Source organism: Xiphophorus hellerii, chromosome 12 (genome assembly GCF_003331165.1).
Source record: "Xiphophorus hellerii strain 12219 chromosome 12, Xiphophorus_hellerii-4.1, whole genome shotgun sequence".
NCBI classification, from domain to species: Eukaryota; Metazoa; Chordata; class Actinopteri; order Cyprinodontiformes; family Poeciliidae; genus Xiphophorus; species Xiphophorus hellerii.
Genome location: NC_045683.1, coordinates 28,784,474 through 28,806,136, shown reverse-complemented (window position 1 = coordinate 28,806,136; position 21,663 = coordinate 28,784,474). Strand labels below are relative to the sequence as shown.

General features: G+C 39.7%; 1 protein-coding gene and 1 long non-coding RNA gene across 3 annotated transcripts in view; both read right to left on the bottom strand.

Moving 5' to 3' along the window:
• Positions 1-21,663, bottom strand: part of unc5db (unc-5 netrin receptor Db) — a 233,589-nt gene that overhangs the window by 196,912 nt on the left and 15,014 nt on the right. The gene's annotated exons all lie outside the window — the stretch shown is intronic.
• Positions 308-11,224, bottom strand: LOC116730004 (uncharacterized). The gene is made up of 3 exons (XR_004341236.1): positions 10,956-11,224; positions 4,341-4,343; positions 308-318 (listed from the first exon to the last, which is right to left on the bottom strand). It is a non-coding gene; the product is annotated as an uncharacterized LOC116730004 (long non-coding RNA).

The following is a 21,663-nucleotide window of genomic DNA, read 5'->3' as shown; positions in this document are numbered from 1 at the left end:
GAACTAGCTGCGTTTCCATTATAAACGTGAGCAAAACTTTGTCAATATACTGCTAACGTAAAAAAAAAAAGAAGACAATTTCGCAATTGCAATGTTTCTATTAACACAATTAAAATCACACTTGAATATGTTACACAATAAGTCATTATAAAACATGCTGTGCCATCATGCTCCTACCACTTCCTGTCTTCTCCTTCATGACTTGCTCACTGGCAACATTTGGTTGTCTGCCAGGTGACTCGTGTGATACAAAAAAGGGTTTTAAATTGTAGTTTTGTGAAACCAATTTCCATACAGGCATGATTCACACAATTATGTCTCCACTAACACAAGCACTAACCCAGAACACCAGCATTAAACTAGCACAAGCACCAAGCTAGCACTGCCACACAACGCAATACTGCCAGTTACTGCACATCACTTAAACAAGAAGATTTTCATTTCTTGTGATTGAGGTCTTTTAAATTGTCCTTTACATCATGTGTGTGTGTGTGTGGGCGTGTGCGTGTGTGTGTGTGTGTAAAAGTCGCCACAATGCCACAATGACGTTCCATACAGCTGTCTAATCATTGAGGTCGGATGTGCACTTTCTGAGGCAAAAAGCCACCAGCCTTGCAGTCTTTACGGCAATAATAGTGTTTTGTCACTGCAAAGCACTGGCATGGTGATGCATGAAGCACTGCTCATTGTGGTTCAGCCTTGACACTTTATTGGGAGTTATCTGCAGTCGATTAATAACTGCCCCCCCCCCAGTTTCCCAGAATGAGGAGCAGGAAAGCACACCCAGATAATGGAGAGGCATCCATCATGTCAGCTGTCAGGACACTGCAACGGCTGCTGCCACCCAGATTCATGATGCACTATGGGAAACACAACAACAGCTAATAGGGATGACATTATGAACACCTGGAAATGATCCGATGATGCATGCGGGGGATGCGTTGACCACTTTGCCCATTATGGTGACCAAATAAAACATTAATCATCTCCGTCTCTGGCAAAACAAAAAACACAAAAAAGCGAGCTCATTTACAGTCGTCATATTTGAGAAAGCCAAAGCCCAGCTCACACTACACGATTTTTTTTTTGGGGCCCGATTTTGCTCTTAAGACAATCTTTGAACGTTCCGAGTTCTAAGATTGTCGCTTGCGATAGATAATCGTAACCGATCATCCTGCAGTGTGTGGTGTGTTACGACTGATCGGGTCCAGTCGGTAGGACCGCTTTGATCTAAAATCGGGGATATTCAACATGTTTGATCGTCTTGGCTCGTTTATCGCAGTGTCTGTGGCGTTCCCCCGACTGGGAGCGAGAAGGCAGCCTGTTGAATGTGACAGGTAGCCAATCAGAAAGCGCTGTGACGTAAGCACGGTGGGCATCCCGAATTTTGACGTATGCTACGGTAATTAGATCTCATAAAACCATAAGTAAAGCTTTATCCTTGTTCAGAGCGGTATGGATCGGTTCTTTTTGTTTATTTTTTTAAAACGATAGAAAAATTATAAAATTATTGCACAGAGTACACCTGGTTTAGAAGCGCATTCTAACCTTTGGTTGAAATGGCGCATTTGCTTTCATTCTGCAGTAATAACACGACAGAGGAAAAATACAGAAAATGTTATGCTGTGTTCATCTATTTGTAGTCTAAATACAGGAGCAAATACAGAAAAAAAAAGTGCAGAAAACTGTGACCAGCGCAGAGCGCTGCAAAAAATATCGCGCGGCTTCAGGAGGGATGCCAGAAAATTTACAATTAACTCCCCATTCGGGTTTCAATTAAAGGAGCTGGAATACTTTAACCTTTCGCGGTCAGTTGGGGGGAAAAAAGGATAACTGCCATCTGAGTTTCTAAAAACGAGTATGCAGGAAATGCTTTCTTCTAGTTTAAGCTCCTCTGATGTTTCAGTCATTCCGTTTTCTGAAACAAGGTCCAGCATATGCATATATTCTACAACAACATCAACACAGCAAAAAAAAAAAAAAAAAAAAAGATAAGCAAACGGTAACGGTTAATTAAACGACAAAACCGAAAAAATGAAAAACAGTATTTGTTATGAGGAAAAGAAAAGGAAAAAAAAAAAAACTCGCAACAAATATAATCCTTGCTCGCGATGTCTCCAGTTCTTAATCCAAAGCTTTGATTTTTTTTTTTTGTTACGTCTTTTTTGGGTTAACATGAGTCCACAAACTAAAGCTATACCGCTTCCACATCGTTGTCCATGTTTGTATCGGTAGCGCAGAATTTTATGGGATTTCGTATCTGGAATCGGAAGGTCCTTTAATGAAACCTCGCAGTCATAACGTTTTCCCTTGATCTATAGGCAAGGTGAAATGAAATCACACTTCCCCATTAGGCCAGTTTCAAAACGCCAACAGTCGACAAGTAAGCCATCTGTCCCACTGGCAAGTTACTGGGGAACTGGAAAAAAAAAAAGAAGTAATTTACAGTAACAGAGGGGAAGAAATGCAATCATAGAAAGGCATACATTTAGATATTTAAAGCTCGAGTTGAAATTTGCAAGACTGAAAATGCTATCACTCGAGAACCCTCAGAGGACAAGGGGGGAAAGCAAGCTGTTTTTCTGACATGTCATGAATAAAAAAGGCCTGTGGGCTCTGAACAGCCCGCGGCCGACTGCAAAAACAGAAAGTCAGCGCGCGTCCCCCCCCAGTGCTCCAGTAATAGGCCAGTGGAAATAAATGTAATCACTGCACTTTGTTCTCCCCAGTGATATAATTTCTTCGTATTACTTTTCACCCGTCCTCTGCATTCCAGGCCACCATCACGATCTCATTTGATCCTATTTACATTGGCGGTTGCTTCAAAAACGGCGGCTAATGCTGCGAAGCAATTACCGCTTGAAGCTGCAGCCCGCCAAGTGGCCGCGCAGGCCGTCCCTGCCAAACTGCCCTGTTTTATTTATTTATTTTTATTTTTTTATCTGAGCCCGTCTGCGGGTTGACATTTAAGCTCATGTCTTCTCCTGTAAACGTGGCTCACTACATTTAGAGCTGATTATGACAAACATGGCCTTTGGAAAGTGTCCCTTTGACCAGGAGGAAATAAATGATTAAAAAAAAAAAAAAAAAAAAAAAAAAAAACACGAGAAGTGAAATGTATCATTGTTGAATACCAGAGTGGCTCAGAGCCAAAGAAGAGCCATGTCATTTACCAAATTTTTAAAAAAGAAAGAAAAAAAAAAATCACCTGAAATTTTACAGGAACTTTTATTAGATTCATAAAATCGAGCTGAAAATCAAAACTGGGAGCAGCGATACGATTACAGACTGGAGCAAGAACAGGCACGTAACCAGATGACAGGGGCAGCAGAGGTGGATAAAAGGTGATATTTTACTACATTTTGCTTTCCAGTAGATGAATGTATTTTCAATTTCTTTAATTACTGATGACCACAGAGCTTTGTTGTTTTGTAGTTTTTCGTTCTTGTCTTTTTTGCTACTGGAGTTTCGTTTTGTGCACCGCTTCGATTTTCAACACAGCCTGCTCATGTTCTTTGTTACGACGATGAACAAATGTCTTTTTTTCCCCCTCCCTGCTTAAATGCAAACAAATAATCTAAAAATAAAGTATTGATTTTTATGAATCTCTGAGTCAATACTGAACTCAGATTAAAACTAAACTAGACGCTCATTTTTCTAAGCGACAAAGCTAGAGCTCAGATTGGATGGAGAGAGTCTGTGAACATTAGTTCTCAAGGCTTGCTACAGATTCTCCATTGAATTAATGAGTGTGCTTTGACTGGACCGTTCTAATAAGCGGACATAGTAAGATTTAAACCGTTCCACTCTAGCTCTGCCTGGATGCTTTAGGTTGGTGAACCTCCAGTCCACTTTCACATATTCCGGTTAAATCTGGTGAGTTTGTCACCAAAGTTTGAATTGTTCAAAAACAATGTAGTAATTTACAGTGAAGCAGCTTCAGGCGCGTTGAGGGAGAGCAGAGAGCAAGGTGGTGTGTTGTTGTTTTTTAACTAACTAAAGGAGACTCATCGTAAACTAACAAGCTTAGTTTATGATGCTCCAACATACATGATTGTGACTGTAACACACTGTGTCCTGTTTGTAGTGTAACCAACATCCGTGTTATGGCCCTTAGCGGCTGGATTAAGTAGGAGTCTTGAGGCAGACAAACGGTGCAGACCCACTGGGTGTTTATTCACCAACAGTTAAAAGGTTCACACACAACCCTGCTCACAATGGCCTAAGGTCTCAGCAGCAACCACCTGCAATGTGGCCAACATGCAGCGTTTTATAGTTCCTGGCTGCTCCAATTAACGAACCCACCAAGAAACAGGGTCAAACAAAATACATACACAAACAAACTTGACAAAAACAACCAAATCTTCAGAATAATATTAGCAAATACTATTGATTTTTAAGCAGACATTTCATTTCTAAAAAGACGTTTCTATAAATATAAATCCAACATTAGACTTCTAAAGTGCATAGTTCTACTGCTCCCCCTCTTCCATCTGCATTGGTTTCTTCCGGAACCTTTAAAAGGTGCTCAGGCCCCCAGGGGAATCTTTAAGCCTGAACACCCTGCAGAGGAAGAGACAGAGGTAAGTCACATCTGCACAAAACATTTCGGTGCATTTCAAACAGTCACCAAACTTATATCCATTTGTTTGTTTTATTTTAACAGGACACCATCAGCTCCAGCTGAGATGCCACTGCACAAAAACACACAATCAATAAAATGCTTCAATCTGTTTGTACCTGTTTCTTTTATCATTCACACATTTTAAGTGTTTCCAGCTAAGTAATGAAGACCTTCATTACAATCTGGCATATTGTAATTCATACAAGTAGTTTTTAATCATCCTTCAAAATGCTGCAGAAAAACAAAACTGTGCTAGATTCTCAGGTTACAGACAGATCAGCAGATTTGCGATTTTAGCTTCCATAAAATCTGTCAAAGAGGACAATAGTCATTGCTTCATAAAAATGCTTCTTTTTTTTTTACCGCTTTAGTTTCTACTTGTCGCAACTTGACAAAGCATAAGAACATTACTATGAGATTTAAACAAATTCTGTATTGATCAACCGTTTGTTTTTTTCTTTTATGAAATTTGACTAGTTTTCCATTCAGTCTGGTTGAGGTGGAGAGTGCTGGATGGCTAAAACGTCTGGAAATAACTGGTCTATATTTAGGGCTTCAAATATTCATGAACAAAAACAAAAGGTTTCTAGAGACACGACTTCTCACCAGGACGGTCATTTCTACAGGCTCGTTGTTTTCATCAGGTGGAATAAAACTAGTTCTTTACGAAGTGACCCCTGGGCGGAAACATTTGCTGCAAAGTAACAAGAATAATCATATACTATGAACTTTTTAAAGGGGCAGTGTCTTCCAGGCACATAGAACCATTTTATAGCACAACCGCTGTTACCTTCAGTTCAAAAGATGTCTGACTTTGCAGTTTAACGCCTTGGAATTGGGCCTCTGTGTCTTTAAGAACCTCCTGCTCTTTCTGACACGCTGCCTTCAGGCTCCACCAGGTGTTTGCTAATTACAAAGGCGGCACTTTGAGAGCGCAAGCCTTTAGGCACATTTAGGCAAATTAAATGTTGCTGTGTCAGAAAACCACACCTCAGCATCTGTTGGCACAGAACAGCAAAATAAGCATAATTAATGGAACTAATAACATACGTAATTTCTGAATCGGTGTTAGCGGTGGAATAATTTCATCATTACCAGAAGCTGCACTTCGATTAGCACCGGAGCCGTCCAACATGGAGACGTAACACTCCGTAAAGGTGTGAGCGATGTCGCCTCGCAGGGCTCCAGCGTGTAATCGAATGGACTTTAATTTCACTTCCCTCTGTGATCTGTGGGGTTGTCCATACCATTAAACGTGAACTCTTAAGCAACCCCCTCTTTTTCCCCATTGATTGTGTTGCTTCGCGAGTGGAAATTCAATTACGCTGCTCTTCCAAGTGAGCAAAAAGGAAAAAAGGCAAACGGCACAGAACCATCAACGGTAGGCTGCTCAGGGGACAGATGCCGCAAAGGATAAGCCTGATATCTGGGCCGTCTCCGCTGTGCACTCTTTGTTAAATTACCCAGGGTTAGAGCGGCGTACCGACGGCGGCTAAAGCAATTAGTTTTCCAGCAGTTGGTCAATTGTCAGAGTCTGCAGGCGAGAGAGCCTCTGTGCAAAGAGTCCAGTTTTACACCATTTGCCAATAAACAGGAATTACATTTTGAGCATGAGCGGGCAAGCATCAAGAGCATGCGGCGACTTTCATCGGCCTGTTTCAACACGGCTGTCAGCTTTTGAAGATTTGTGGCGAACACGTGAATGACCGGCGGAGAGCATGAGCTGAACTGCAGGAAAAATGATTCACTTCTCCAAAATTCAATGTTTTAAATAGATTTTATGTGATAGGGCAACACAGAGTCATTGGAACGTCAATATGGTTTTACAATCTTTTATGGAGGGTAAGGGTTAAGGTAGCTGTTCGGTTTCCGGCCTCAGAGGTTCTTTTACAGCCAGGGGGCGCTATGGAGGCCTCAGAAAAAGATGAGAAACAAATTAAAAAAATTAATTAAAAAAAAAAAAAAAAGACTCCAATACATTTTTACATCTTACTTTTTCATTTCTATATAAATGTAATTTGTTTTTCAGTCATTATTATAAAATTATTTTAAAAAATAAGTTCCTGAAGATGGAGATATCGCCCCACAGATGGGAAATTCAGAAAAATGGCATTTCTGATTGGCTGCCAGACAAATTGATCAAGTTGCTCCTCAAGGTACAAATGGAAACGTTTCTGACAAGAAAACGACCGAAGGAACCGCTCAGCAGCCCGGCTGTGGAGGACTCTGCTGACAAAACCCTAAACTGTGGAGGTGAAATAAAATTTGATGGGATTAATATAAAAATATTGCATATTCTCTTATCAGGAGAGGGGATAGTGGTGGAAAATTGCATCTGGCGATATATTCAACATCAGCTTAATAAAGTCATAATATATCACCTGATAAGTTAACTCTGGAGGAGCCGCGGAGAGTTTAGTGCCAATCAGTTGTTCTGTCAGACGTCTAACCCTTTAGTGTGGTAAGAAGGAAGCCATTGCTAGAAGAAAGCCCTCAGTTCTATGTAACCTTTTGGCCTACCTGCTGACATCATCTGCATGGTGGTGGCAGCATCATGATGTGCCACCACCAGTCAGCAGCGACTGCGAAACTAAACAGAAGCAGGGAGGGATGAAAATCCGCGGCAGGATGCAGAAGCTGAGCTTGAGGTGAAGGTCTTTCTCCCAGCAGTTGCAGCCTGGTGGAGAGCTGAACACAAACCCACACCACACTTTTCAGATTTTTATTAGTAAAAAGATTTTTTAAACCACACGTCCTTTTCCTCGGCAATTCTACAAGACGCTGTTGGTTTATAAAATTAAACCCTGATAAAAAGAAATTGAAGGTTTTGGTTAAAATGTGGGGAAAAAAATGGAGAATAAATATAAATCCTGAATATAATATAAGACCAAGGCCTGAATACAGTCTAGCTGCAGCCTCAATCCAAAGTGCAAACTAGAGAAAAAAAACCTCAGGATGGTTCTGTTGCGTTCAGCGCTGCAGCAGATTCTGTTCTGTAAGTACAACCCGCTCATGGGGATTACAATAAATGACACGGATTAAGGTTTTATACTTTATGTAATCCATTATGTCTCTTAATTCCCGTCTGGACATTTGTCTTATTACTATTCATATTTTAAACTTGTGTTTCTAAAATGTGCTTAGACATGTTTTGTTTTTTTTAGTTTCCAATCCTCCCCTGTGGCGGATTAAAGCAGAGCTAAATGTGGAATATTCCAGATGCTGCTGAAGTGCAACAAGACATCCAGCAAAGGCTTTGGATTTGTTTTTAGTCTTTTTCTCTGCAATTACCACTCAGCTTGTCGTTGCACCTGGGGAGGAAGGGTGGGTGCTGCTTGTTACTCGATGAGTTCAAGTTGTGATATACTACTTGAGATGATCCTGCTGGGTCAGCATATTCTGGAAGTATTCAGTGAGTTCTTGTTCTCTTTCAAAGAAGGGAGTGTTGAAAAAAAGAAAGAAAAAACAGTGGGAGCATAGACAGAACTTACAAAGTTGCTTCTGAAGTTGGTGACACATTGTTAGCTCTAACAACATACCTTAACGCAGTGGTCCCCAAGCCCCGGGCCAAGGACCAGTACTGGTCAGTGGACCAATTGGTCCCGGGCCGCAAGAAATAATTAAATATTTCCGTTTTATGTATTATTTGAGTATGGAGGATCTTTTATTTTGAAAATCCCTTAACCGGATTCTATCAGTTGAGCCCACAAGCAGCAAAATGAGTAAGAAACAGATCAGATTCTTTGGAAAGTTTCTTTGCAAGGGAAAAAGGCCCAGAGCAGAGACAGGAGAATGGATTTATCCTGGTTGATGATTCCCACATTCAGAGCTCTGCGTGATGTGGTGACCGGATGTTAATGAGGCAATGAAGCTTCAAACTGCTTCGCCACTAGAGACCAAGAACCCTGAGCATAAGCAACACTTCGAGTGTCATTGTCTCTCATCTCTCCCAGATGGACCGTCTCTTTGCAGAGAAACAAGCTCAGGGCTCCATTAGTCGTTATCGTGAGTTAAATTTTTCACGAAAGTAAAATGTTAGTTTTTTGTGGCGCATCTGTATCTTATTTTGAAGGGATATGTAAACGTTACCATAGCGACCAGAGTCAGAGACCGTTAGGGCAGTGAAAGGAGTAGAGCTTGTGAGTTTTAGGTCTGGTTCACACGGCACGATTTAAAGATTGTCGGCCGATTTTCCAAACCTCTGTGACCACAGAGCCGATAAAAGTCCAACAGGTTCGGTCGGTTCGTGTCTCCAGCCACAAGCAGGAGCAACACACCACAGAACCGATTCAAGTCACCAACATCCCGATTCCAGAAGAAAATCCAGTAAAACCCCCAACATACCAAACATGAATTTAGAATAATCAAACACGGATGACGATGTAGAAGCAGCAAAAGGCGTTTCATAAAAGACGGCGGGAGCAGCCGCTCTGTTTGCTGCTCTATGATTTGGAGGTGAGTTATGTTTTTTCGTAGTTAACATTTTTAACTGAATGAATATAACCACATATAATAAACATATATAAAAATGACATTTACATATAGTAATAAACATTTCCATATATCACCTCCGATGTCCGGTGAACATCGGAGTTGTCCCCCCTCCTCACCCCGGGCCGCAGCAAAATTGCCGAGCCTTGACCGGTCCGCGGCAATAAAAAGGTTGGGGACCACTGCCTTAATGTATTTGACAGTCTTTTGCATTAATCAGATTTTATTTGAAGCCATTAGCATTACCGAGCCCCCACTCACAGATGCAGTCACTACATTGGCGCAACAGGCGATGTATCACGTTGAACTGTCCCTCTCCCAGAGAGCGGTGTCTGCAGCCTGACGTTAAAAGCTTTTCACTGTTGGAAGGTGATTTGTGGTATTCTGGAGATCTGAAGCAGTGGAGCGGACGTGGATTTCACACGGAAGGGTTGATGGAAAGAAATGCTGCCTATTGCAGTCTGCGTCTCCGAGCTGAAATGCCCAAATGCCACTGGCACAAACCACGAAGAAGAAGTCGACAGGAAGTAGTTGGAGCACGATGGCGCTGCATGTTTCTTTTTTAATGACACTGCGTCCATGGGACATGAATTGAAAACAGACATACAGTAGTTCTGTGCACATTTGTAATGAAAATGCAGCTAAATTTTCCACAGAAGGCCACGTAGGCTTGGACTTTTTTTTTTCTTCCATAGAAGCAGTCACCTTCATTTAAAAACTGCATTTTGTGTTTACTTACGTCGTCTTTCACTAATATTTTAATTAGTTTGACTTTCTGAAACATTTCAGTGAGATAAATGTGCAAAAAAGTATGAACGTTTTCACACCACTGTATGTGTATGACTGTTATCTTTTCATTTTTTCATACTCGTCAAGACTTTCCCTTCTAGATCAGGCTCTGTAATAACACTACTAATAATCATCACTTTCTCATGCAGATTTAGATTTAAATCCAAGTCTGTATAAGAATAAGAACAGTCATTCCTCTTTTACACAGTGACATCACCAAGACAAAACAAAAAGACTTGTCTTATTTAACGCGAATACATAATTTCATCAATATGTCAATGCAATATAATGTATTCATCAAAGAAATGGCCCCAGACTTTTTTCTTTTTTCTGCCGCACATTAGCAACAGGAAGAAAAATGCAGTCGGTACCAAACACCACTCACTGCTCATCATGCAGTTGTTAAAAAATGTTTTCAGACAGCATTCGTCTTGATGGCATTTCATGACACAAATTGCACGGTGAATCATAGAGGCACCAGCGGCAGACATGAGATGTTCCCAAACACGCAGTGGCTTCGGGGAAGTGATACAGTGGCACGCCACTTTGTTTCATAACTGCTATTAATTCTGACCAATCTTAATGCAGCTTAAAAGGACAAAGACACTAGGAACAAAGGGATGGTGTGTGGGCGCAGTCTGCAACAAATCGGTGAAAAGGGCCTCCACGAGCGGCAGGTTGAGACGAATATGTTGGTTTACATGGGAGGGTTGGGTAATCCCAGCGGTCCTGACCGGGGAGACCTCGGAGATTGTATCAAAAGCTAAAATGAGTTTCAAAAGGGAAAATGAAAGTATGGAGAGAAGGGAGTGGGAGGACGCCTCCGGCTCATCAGGAGCTTTAGAGGCAACGCAGCAAATTCCTGCCAAGACAGATCAACTTGGAAGGCTATAACCATCAATATCCATCCAGTGAGTGCTTCATTGGTTCAAAAGTCAGCAACCAGGACCTCCAAAGGTAAAAAACTTTAAGGACTTCAGAAGCAATGTAAAAATGGGTTAAAGGGCCAGTATTATGTGTTTATCAGGAACATAGTGCCATTTTATAACACTATGTTAACTTCAGTTGTTAAATAAATGCTATAAATATCAAGTCTGACTAAAAAGAAATTTTACTTTCTAATTTAAGGTCTCAAAATTAGCCTTAAAACTTTGCTCTTTATGAAACTCCGCCTTCAGAAAGTCATCACAACATTAACTCTTCTGTTAACTCTTTATCAACATTTTCACCAGAGTTGCACTGAGTAGTAGCTCCTACAATGAGCTCAGCAGATGAACAGTTCCACGAGGTGTTTGCTAATTGCTGCTGGCTAGTCTCGAGGAGCTGGATAGAGGAGTCGCAGGGGGAGGGCTGCTCTCCAAGGCAGAAGCTCAGAAGTTTAGAAACTGCAGCTCAGAGGAGGAGCTGCGTCCTCGAAGGCGGAGCTACGTCCATCCAGGCGTTGTGCACAGCTGAATGGTTGCCATGGAGATTAAAGGACTTCTCAAACATTTATTAAAGAATCAAGGCAACACTCCAGGTATGTTTTTGGTGAGGGGATAACATTATAACACGATGTAAAGCTAAAAAAAAAAAACAATTTTACATAATACTGCCCCTTAATTAAGATGGGAGAACTCCCCAACAAAAACTAAAAGAATGAAAAAGGCTAAAATGCAGAAAATAATCCAGGTGCTTCATCACCTCCCTGCTGAGACACTCGGCAGGTTACGGCATCTGTCTGCTCTCCCCACAACATGGCTACCTCATTTTCCTGTCCACAAGTCTACCTCGAACTGCGCCAGAAGCCACCGCTGAGCGTTGTTCGCCAGTGCTGGATGTGAATGTGTCTCCATGCTACCGCCCGTTTCAAAGCGTCCGCCGCCTGTCGAGGGGCCGGTTCTGATCATCCGTCAGTCCCGATTGATACTCCCAGTGAGTGATGGTACGTGCGAGGCGCGGCTCGTGTGGCTCGTGAGAGTGAACGGACTTGTCAAAAAGCAGATAGACCGTAAAGCAGGGCGGCGATGAGGAAAAGGTGCCTTTAGGGCAGAAAGGGAATCTCAGAGCGTTCTTTGCATGTCGTGAAACTGTGAAGTGCTTTAAAAAACACAGCTGATTTGTTGGGGGGGCTGACACTTAAAGGAGAACAGGGTTTTCACTATAACAACAGATTAAAGTGGAATTAAAAGTCTGAATTCACCAAATATCTTAGTTGCAGGTTCTTTTAACAGTTTGGGATTTTTCATTGTAGTTTAGTTTTATTTGTTGTGACTTCTTGTTTGTCTCATTCAGCTAGTTTTAATTAGTTTAATTTGTCTTTTGAGTGGGTTTTCTTCTTTTAAATGGCTAAATATGGTTTAGTTTTAGTTTAATTTTTATTTCTTGTAGTAGTAGTTTTTGTTTTTTCATACTTTGGTTACATATTTGGTGCAGAATTCCATTCTATTGTGATTCTACATTGATTGGGTAATGAATACTCAACAGAATACACCATTTTCATAAAATGTATTCATTTATTGTTGAATAGCAAACTGACTCTGGTGTTTTCTCCCAACTTCTGCTGAGGGAGTTTTGCAAACTATGTAGTACCATAATTTGGTGAATGATTCAATTTCTGTAAATGTAGTGCTTTTCATTTCAACATCAGAGAATATCAATGTTCAATTACGCTAGAAAGTTTGGAGACATCTGGTAGAAAGTTACTCGTCTGGTGGAGGTTTTGTTTTTTTATTTACAACATCATACGGGAATGCAGCAGCAGTAGCCTGTCACAATAAAAAAGTTTGCTGGATGATAAAAATGTCCCAAAACGTTATGTGATAGCAAGTTCCCCCTCTCAAAGACTAACAAACTAGTTTGTGAAGGACGCAATACTGGAACTGAAATGTATATTAAATATCTATAATAAAACACAACCAAACACCAATAAATGAAACGTGAATAAAAAAACACACACACCATCAGAACCATAAGTAAAATCAATTATGAAATCTTTGTGAAGAACATTGCCCTTCAAACAATATCAATAATCAAAAAGGAAATCATCAAACTCATCTTAATTTATTAGGCAAACAGTTGATTAATTGCAGGCTTAACTGCTAGTTCACAAATCAAGGTGGAAACCGACCATTTTCAGTCCCTTTAAGATGGATTCTTCTGTACTTTCAGACTTTCCTTTCAGGCTAATTACAACCTTTACACATGGCTGATCTGGGTTTGAAAGAGCAGAACATAATTGGCGTCACAAGCTCCCTGCTGTCGCAAATGAATAGTTTGGACCTCGGCGGGTGACGGTATAGGCGACAACAAGAAGGCTACACGCCGTTCCACCAAATATAGAGCACACTTATTAAATGTATGAAAAGTCATTGGCAAGTTTCACTACAAAAACACAAAATCTTACCAAGTATTTTTGGTTAGTTTCTATTGCAAACATCTTGGTACACTAGAAATACGGCAAAACTAACTTACAGGTACATTTTCAGTAAAAAATAGGAGCTTGTTTTAAGTAAATAATCCCTTAATATCGATTAAAACAAGTTATTGTTGGACTGGCAGATTATTTCACTTATGAGAAAAATGTCTTGTTATAAATGAGTACTTTTTTCACTATGAAGAAATTATTGACTTAAATCAAGCTCCTGTATCTTGCTGAAAAGTTACTTAGCTTCATCTTATTTCAAGTGTATTAAGATGCATCTAGAAAGAAGACTTGGTAAGATTTTGTGTTTTTGCAGTGTTGAGATTCTGATGAGAGCATAAACGTGAGTAGAAATACTGGCGAATGAGCAAAACTAACACCTTTATAGTAATAGAACATACAAACTAATCCAGTGTGTGAAGCAGCAGGCTCCCCTGTGAGAAACTCCAACAACCAAAGGAAAGTTCAAGAAATTCTTCAGGCCTTTCATAGCAAGTTTCTTCTTTACTTTTACACACTTTGATGTGTATTTTCAGCATTATTGATCACAGTAGAGATTCATTTGGATGGCATCGTGGTAAAGCGCTACCGCTGGGCGTCATTGCAAATGAATTGTTGATGTGTAGAGCAGCACACACGCCGCCTCAGACGTGTGTGAGGGTGAGAGCACACCCAGTGTCTGTCCATCTGCGTTCGCCCTGTGACAGAGGCAACATGTTCGCCCTGCACTCCGCCTGCCACACAGCCACTTCCAGGAATAGATGACGCTAGCAACGCTAACGAAGCTGAAAAGATCAGAGAATAGATTTTTGACACATAGAGGACAAAAGTTTGGCTTTGCAAATAAATACAGCAGAAACAGTGTTCAAAAATAATCATGTCTGAGTCAAGTTCAAACTGCATAATAAAACCCCAAATGAAAACATAAAGGAAATTCAGTCACATGCTATGACTGAACAGTAAGGTAAAATAATCCATATCAAAATAGCAATGAGAGCATTTTTTCCCCCTTTACAATTGTATTGTAAATGTAAATCATAGAGCTAATAGGTAGTTGTGTTAGCAAAGTTTCTGAGAAGTGTTTCATGTTTCACGTGGAGCTGGCCCTGGATGACCGAACTAATTCTGCACATCCTCGGCCTTTCTTGGTTTTCTCAGAAAAAGAATGTTTATGTCAAAACAAGGTGATCTACAGGATTAAAGGAACAGTATGTAGATTTTACAAAAAAAAAAATTAGCATCTGAAGTATAAACATGGTTTTCACAGTGCGTAGGAAAGAATATCAAGGTATATTTGGTGTTTGAACTATTAAGACAGGCAGTTATAAGAGAGGGTCTCAGGTTTTGGTGGATTTTAATTATTCATGGGTGGATGTTGTCCCTGACTGCAGCGAATCTCAGGGTTTCATTTTTAAGAAGCTGAAGATGGTTGAAGAATTTTTTTCTGAACTGTTATTGTTTATCCTTGCAGCAAGTTCAGTTTACCACATCATTCATATTCAATAAGTGTGCCAGTGCTGTTTAAATAGACATTTAGAAAATGGCTGTGCCAGTTCCAGTCCAGATGAAACTCTGCATTTTGTGCACCTTACTGTACTTGACCCGTTCATTGCTCGTTGTTCCCTGTGAAAGGCTGAGCTTGGACCCTCTGCTGCAGCTGCACTGGCTCGGGCTGCAGCTGTGTTCATGGTTTCTGCTGCTGCACTGAATGCGCCAGCTGCACAGGGCTTCAGTCAGCCCGTCGTCACGAGAGCGCGAGAGCCAAACCTAATCACACAGTCAAAACATCTCTGCCTAAATAATGTTTAAGATCTACCTAAAGGTCATTATTTTTGTGGCAAGCTGGCCTGATTCATGGTTATTTCTCAAAGAATCAAATCAAATAAAGTCTATATGAATCTGAGAAGGATCATTTATAAAGATTTTACAAAATCTACATATGCATTTGAACTTGAAAAGCAATAGCCTATTTAAAAGAAGCAATATTAGAATTGCCACTTATAAAGATGTGCAAATTTGACCAGGAATCTTATTTGAAAAGAGGGAAATTGTGCCAATACCAACAGGGATGAATATGACACATCTTTATTCCTCTCTGTCCCTTCCTCTACTTACACCCTGCTCTCACTGCAGATCACAGTCATATGCAAAAAAAAAATAAAAAATCATAATCCATGGTTCTGTTAAACAGATTGACATGTATAACCATGCACAGAGACCCCAGGCCTGAATTCTTCCCCAGGTGGATTGACATTTTTCAAGTCATTCTTGTAATTTTGATTGTTATAACCTGCAGATAAAATTTACTTTCTCAGAAAAAAGGAGAATATTGCATAATATCCATTCAAAAAGGAAATATCAAGCTTCTCAAAAGTATGTTTGTTACTATAAACTAAATACTAGAACCTCCTGGAGGTTCTGGTCAGGCCCGTTTGCTGGACACTCAGGAACAGTAACACTATTCAATTCAACTATTACGTTTATTAAATAAACACTTCAATCAACCTAAAGGGAAGTTAAATGTCGTAGTTTCACTTGGACAGCGTTTTTATAGATGCTACGGCTACACTAGCTTGAAAATGTCCATCTGTCCATGTCTCCAGCTCTAACATCCCCCAGTCTCATTTACTCACAGGAAATGTTTGTCTAAATTAGGCTATTAGACTCTGCACCAGCGTAATTGGTCAAATGGAGTGTTTAACATTTAAAATTATTCACAGAAATTCTTCACTTAATCAAGTCCTGTGTAATCAGCAACATTCAGATCAGCCAGTAACACAGAAACTCTACAAATCTCTGCCCTTCACTTTCTTCTCTCACTGCAAGTCAATCCATGTGTGACAGATTCTGCTCTCTTAGCAATATTCTTGCAATAATTAGACTGAGTTAGTAAAGCAGTTTGTTTACAGATTGGACTGGAGCTTAGCAAAGCTGTTTGATGCAAAGATGTTGCACTCAGAAGACTTTCTGTCTGAGCCTAGCGATAGAAGGTGATGCTTTTGTTGGACACTTTGACAATAAAAGCTTACCTCTTTCTTTCTTATCTTCCAAAGCAAATATGCCCTGAATATGACACGCTTTGTCCTAAAATAAACATATTCAAAAGATTACGGTATTGAATAGTAACCCCACATTTGTATAAAGTATAAATCCCCTTGTCTCCAAGGAAACAAGGCCAAGTCAAGTCAATGTCTTACTTTTTTCTGACAGTTAACATTTGATACTTACTGTTATGAAATTCAAAGTGCTGTGAAAAAAGTTAAATACAAGAATCCAAGAGATTCTATACAGATGGAAAAAGTCTGTAATTTTTCAGGTAGACTTGTAATGGAAAATTTAATGATTATAATTTCTCTGATTGTTTTTGTCACAGACTTTATTTTTCAGTATTTTGCCACTGATGATGTGTGATTTTGTTTTTATGGGGGTTTTTTCCACCGTGTTGCAGGGAAAATGTCCCTGTGGAAACAATAATGAAGTGATACTGGTACTCTCTTTTCACACCAAAATGTTTAAGACTTTCAAACAATTTTCTATATCGGACAAACATAAATATAAATATTAGTTTAATTTATCTAAGGAAAAAAGCTAATTTCAAGAACCTTTGAGGACCAAACATAAACATATTCAGAATATCATTAACCTTTTTTTTTGTTGTTGTTTTACGTTTCTGTGAGCACCATTTCCACAGATTAATTTAAATGCTGTACATAAAATTTGAGTAAAACTAGACTGGCAACTTAGCAAAAGTAGGCACAAAAGAGAAAAACATCCAATTTCCAATCTCAACTGTATAAATACTTTATTGGTGCTGCTACTGCTCAAAGACGGCTTTGAAATCTAATCGCAACATGCTATTTCCCATGCAGTTTAGTAAACACTTACCAAATTAATTAACTAAAACATATCATTAACATTATGTGAAATACTAGGCTTACTGTATGTACCATCCAATGTTATTGATTAGGGATGCACCGATTTATTGGCCTGCCGATTTATCGGTGCCAATTTCCCCCAATTTTGGGAAATCGGCAATCGGCAGAGATTTACATGTGAAGCCGATCTTAATCACCGATTTTATCTGCCTCGGCAAAGGTATTTAAATCAACTGCTATCTTCTTCTCCTCTGCTGTGAAAGAGGTTGGACTAGTAGACCCGCCCACCAGATCAGGTCTATATGTTTGCAGTTAACAATAGTCAACTCACTGTTGGCAACTCATCAACGTTCTTGCTACATTTAGCAACATTTTAGACAGAAAAAAATTGGTATCGGCCAAAATTGAAATCGGCAGGTCAGGATTTTTAATAGATCGGTAATCGGTGATCAGCCAGAAAACTGAAATTGGTGCACTTCCATTATTGATATTTATCCACCAGCTCGGCTGCACTCAGACCAGAAACAGTTTGACGCAAATCTGCAACGCTTGTCTAACAGTGGTAACCAGGAAACAGCCCTGACCACCATGTCTGTCGCTGGTGCTGCTGTTCTGTTTCTGAAATGTTCAATTTAAACCACATCTTCCAAAAAAGTTTCTCTTTTGTCTCGACAATCAATCGGATATTTGAGGATCATCAAAACATTTTTTTGGCAGATATAAATCGGGTGTTACTGTTTTTTGTATCTTTGAACAGCTGTGGTTCTGGTTTGATAATTCTCCATGAATGCTGTTTTTGTCTGATTGCTTTGTCATTAATACTGAACCACAAACATTGATTTCAACCAGTGTATGTGAGGTCTGTGGCTCTTTCCATGTTCAACTTGTCTTTGGAGTAATATTAGTAGGCTGGCCACTCTTGGGAATGTTTATCACTGTCTACGTCTTACTCTCAGGTTCAACATATTTCATTTTTTGATTTCAGTTTTCTAAAAAGTGTGGATTATAAAAGTTGCGTCATTATTTAGCAAGGAACCTTTTTCTTGTCCCCAAAGTATCAGGCTGCTTTGTTCCCTTAGTAAATGAATTCATCATTTTAAAACATAATGTGTGACAAAAAAGACCATACTCAAAGTAATATGTGAGGAGGCATTTACTGTTTCATAGCAACAGAATATTTTAGCTTTTCCACAGAGTGAGAACATAGTGACACTGAAACACATTCAACTTCAAGCTGATGCATCAGCTAGTCCATTTTGAACAGTCTGTCAAAAAAATAGTTCAGAATTGCTCATAATCATTTTTATTGTTGCATTAGCTACAATGTAAAATGATGAATCAACTAGTTACATGTCATTGTTTAAAAAGAGTATGATCCTAACTACCAGCTACATGCATTAAGGTGAGGAAAGTTAAAATCCTCCTATCAAGGAGTGTTTGCTGCTCATTGGGAATAGTTTCTTCCAATGATGAGACTGGCAACAAGAGCAAGAGGTCCTGCAGGCAGGTACAGGACACAGTGAGCTGGGACTGCAGCTGGGCAGTCCATTCATCACATCCTGTCCTTCAGCACTGTTCTGTCCCGGTAGGCCTGCTGCTCCACCATGGATCAACACGGGACATGTTTGAACAGTTCACCCAAGGCCATGAAAGTTAGTGCAGCAGCAGCATAACAGCATCAGGGTCGGCGTATCAAAGGAAATCCATCAGACCTCCAAGAAAAAGACCTGTGATCTATGCAGTGGGTTTGCAGCTTTTATGTTTGTCTATGGCTTGCTGTCCTGTCCACTTCCTCATCAATGGTTTAATGAACTGCTGCCCTTTGTTATCCCTCCTGCATTACATTCAGGTGTAATAAAAAGTCACAGGCAGATGTCGGTCCATGCTCACATTAGTGATGATGAAATATAACCTGCTGAGGTTTGGTAGGTTTTGTGTGTGGCTGCTGTGAATATAAGAGGTGTGACAAGACACTGTGAAACGGATCTGGCGACATTAAAACGCTGCATCGAAAAGCAGAATGTTGATCCACTGCTGACTTCGTTTGGTGCAGCAGGAGCTCAATAGGAGCTCAGAATGACAACAGGTGTCGACACCCTGTTGCATCTGTGTTTTGAGACTCTAATTTTGAAATAAGAATGGAAGTAGTTCTCAAGTGGCTCTGTTTATGGAGTCGACTGACGATCCTTCGCACTCCACTGAATCTTTCATCTGACAACCTCTGCAGTATCCACTGCAGAGAAGAATCACAGATTCAGACAGGACAGCTATGATTTCTGTTCACTATGCGAGAGCAGCACCAGGGCTGAACATACAGCTGCAAACATGTTGAAGAGAAAGTTGTAACTTTCTCTCTGAGCGACAAAAGAGCCTCCATAACAGCTTTTCAATAAGTCATCAAACCTGAACTGGAAAACTTTACAATGGACAGAGCTTCTTTAATACAGTTTGAGATTTATAAAACTTCTATTATAACTTCTATTATATTTATGAAAGCAGACAACGGCAGCTCTGTCACCCCTAACAACATTAAAGACCTATTAAGGGTCATTCATCAGCATTCCTTCAACATAAAATGATGCCGAAAACATAAACGTTCTTATTCTTCTTGTTTTTGCACAGCCTGTGTTTTAATTATGTGGTTGGGCTGTAATTAAACTTGTCACTAAGAACATGGGAGACGGTTATACTTCATGACAGCTGCAGAGGGTTGGAGAAACCGTGCAATCAAAGAAACGGGTGAATCTATACCCAAAGTCTAAATTAATGTGATGCGAGGCTTTTTTAAAATCATCTTTTTCTTAATGGTCGGTTGAAATTTTACTAACAGCACAGGTCTACATGATAGCCTCTAAAACAAAAGAGCCCAATTTTCACCACTAATTCACATTGTAGAAATGCAAAGTTGCAATGCCAACCAATAAAAGCCACATAAAACCAGGGTTTTTTTCTGGAAACAAAAGGAATCCCGAAGGTTCTGGATTCAAACTGATTCTATATCCAATTTTACAGCAAGTAAACTGTGGAACAATTGACAATCGTTGGAGCATATCCGTCTACTTCCATTAAGCTGCATTGTTTTCTGTTGCACTCCAAGTAAAATAAAAAAGCCTGATTAGGAACATGGAACAGAAAGGACAGTCTTAACCTTGGCTCCTTTTTGGTTGGACTTTGAGGGCTTCTCCTCTTCCAGTCTTTCAAAAAACCATTTACTTTGAGATCAGCTCAGATAGATTTCAACCAGGAGCCATACATCAACAGGACATGCTTTTCGATAACATTATTGAACTCTCTCTAACTTGATAAGAAACGAGGCTTTGGCTCTCGGTTGACTGTGAACATAGAGAAGCCCTCACGCCGATCCTATCAAACACGGTTAGTCGTGTTATTTTAATCAAGTTTCAAGGGAACTTGTGTGTGGGCTTCTTCGCTGCGTCTTTGTGTGCATGCCAATCTAAACGTGCCCCCGTCCACACAGAGGCTTTTATAGTAGTCGGAGGTTTGCTAAAGAGGACGGCATCATAAAACAGCCTTGTAAAAAGCTCATCTGCTGCCCACCATCTGTAAACACAGGCAGTGAGATATCATAGTGTGTGTGCACACGGACACGCCTACATGTGGCGAGCATTAAAGCCTGCAAAGGGTCAGTGTGTGTGTGTTTGTGTGCCTTTAATGAGTTTTTTCTTTTTGGGGGTGGGGAGAACATACCTTGAGGCTGCTTTTTTATAAACTTTACACTACTTCACTGAAAGTTAAGTCATTTTTTAAATTACATTTTAAGACAATGTGTGTGTGTTCATATAGTGTATGTAAAAATCCATTAATACTACTGAGATGTTCAGCTTATGCCTACAAATACAAAATTAGTGCTTAGTATGCAGTTTATGTGACCACACAAAACATCATGTTCAAGTTTAAAAAAATAATCTAAAGATGAATAAAAATTTAAATAGATGCTATAAAAGGCATGTAGTTTAATCCATTAATGTTTTTCACAATATCAATAATTATTTACAATAGTTTTATACAGTCCCTTACAAAAGCGTTCCTAATGGTTTAACTTTTCCATGCCAGACTTCAATAAATTTTACTGTTATGTTGGGCAAACCAATGTAAATGTAATACCAGGCTTGACGCATTTAAGTTTTTTTATTTTTATCACAAAAAGTGAATAGATCATATCCTTGCCCTTTCACACCACAATTATCTCCTGTGTTGGTCTCATACATAAAAAGCCAATAAATCACATGGCTGTTTATGGCTGTAACACCACAAAATATGAAAAAGTAAAAGGGATGTAAACATTTTCACACACTATTTGAAAGAAATATTTTAAGGTTTCAATCTTAGCACATAAACACTTAATAAAAGGAAAGAACGTACAAAGATCCAAATAAATAAATGGATAAATCAACATGTATTTTCCCCCAGTTTTTATAATAGTTGTCTGAAAGGAGAGCCACTGAGCCACGGCGTGAACG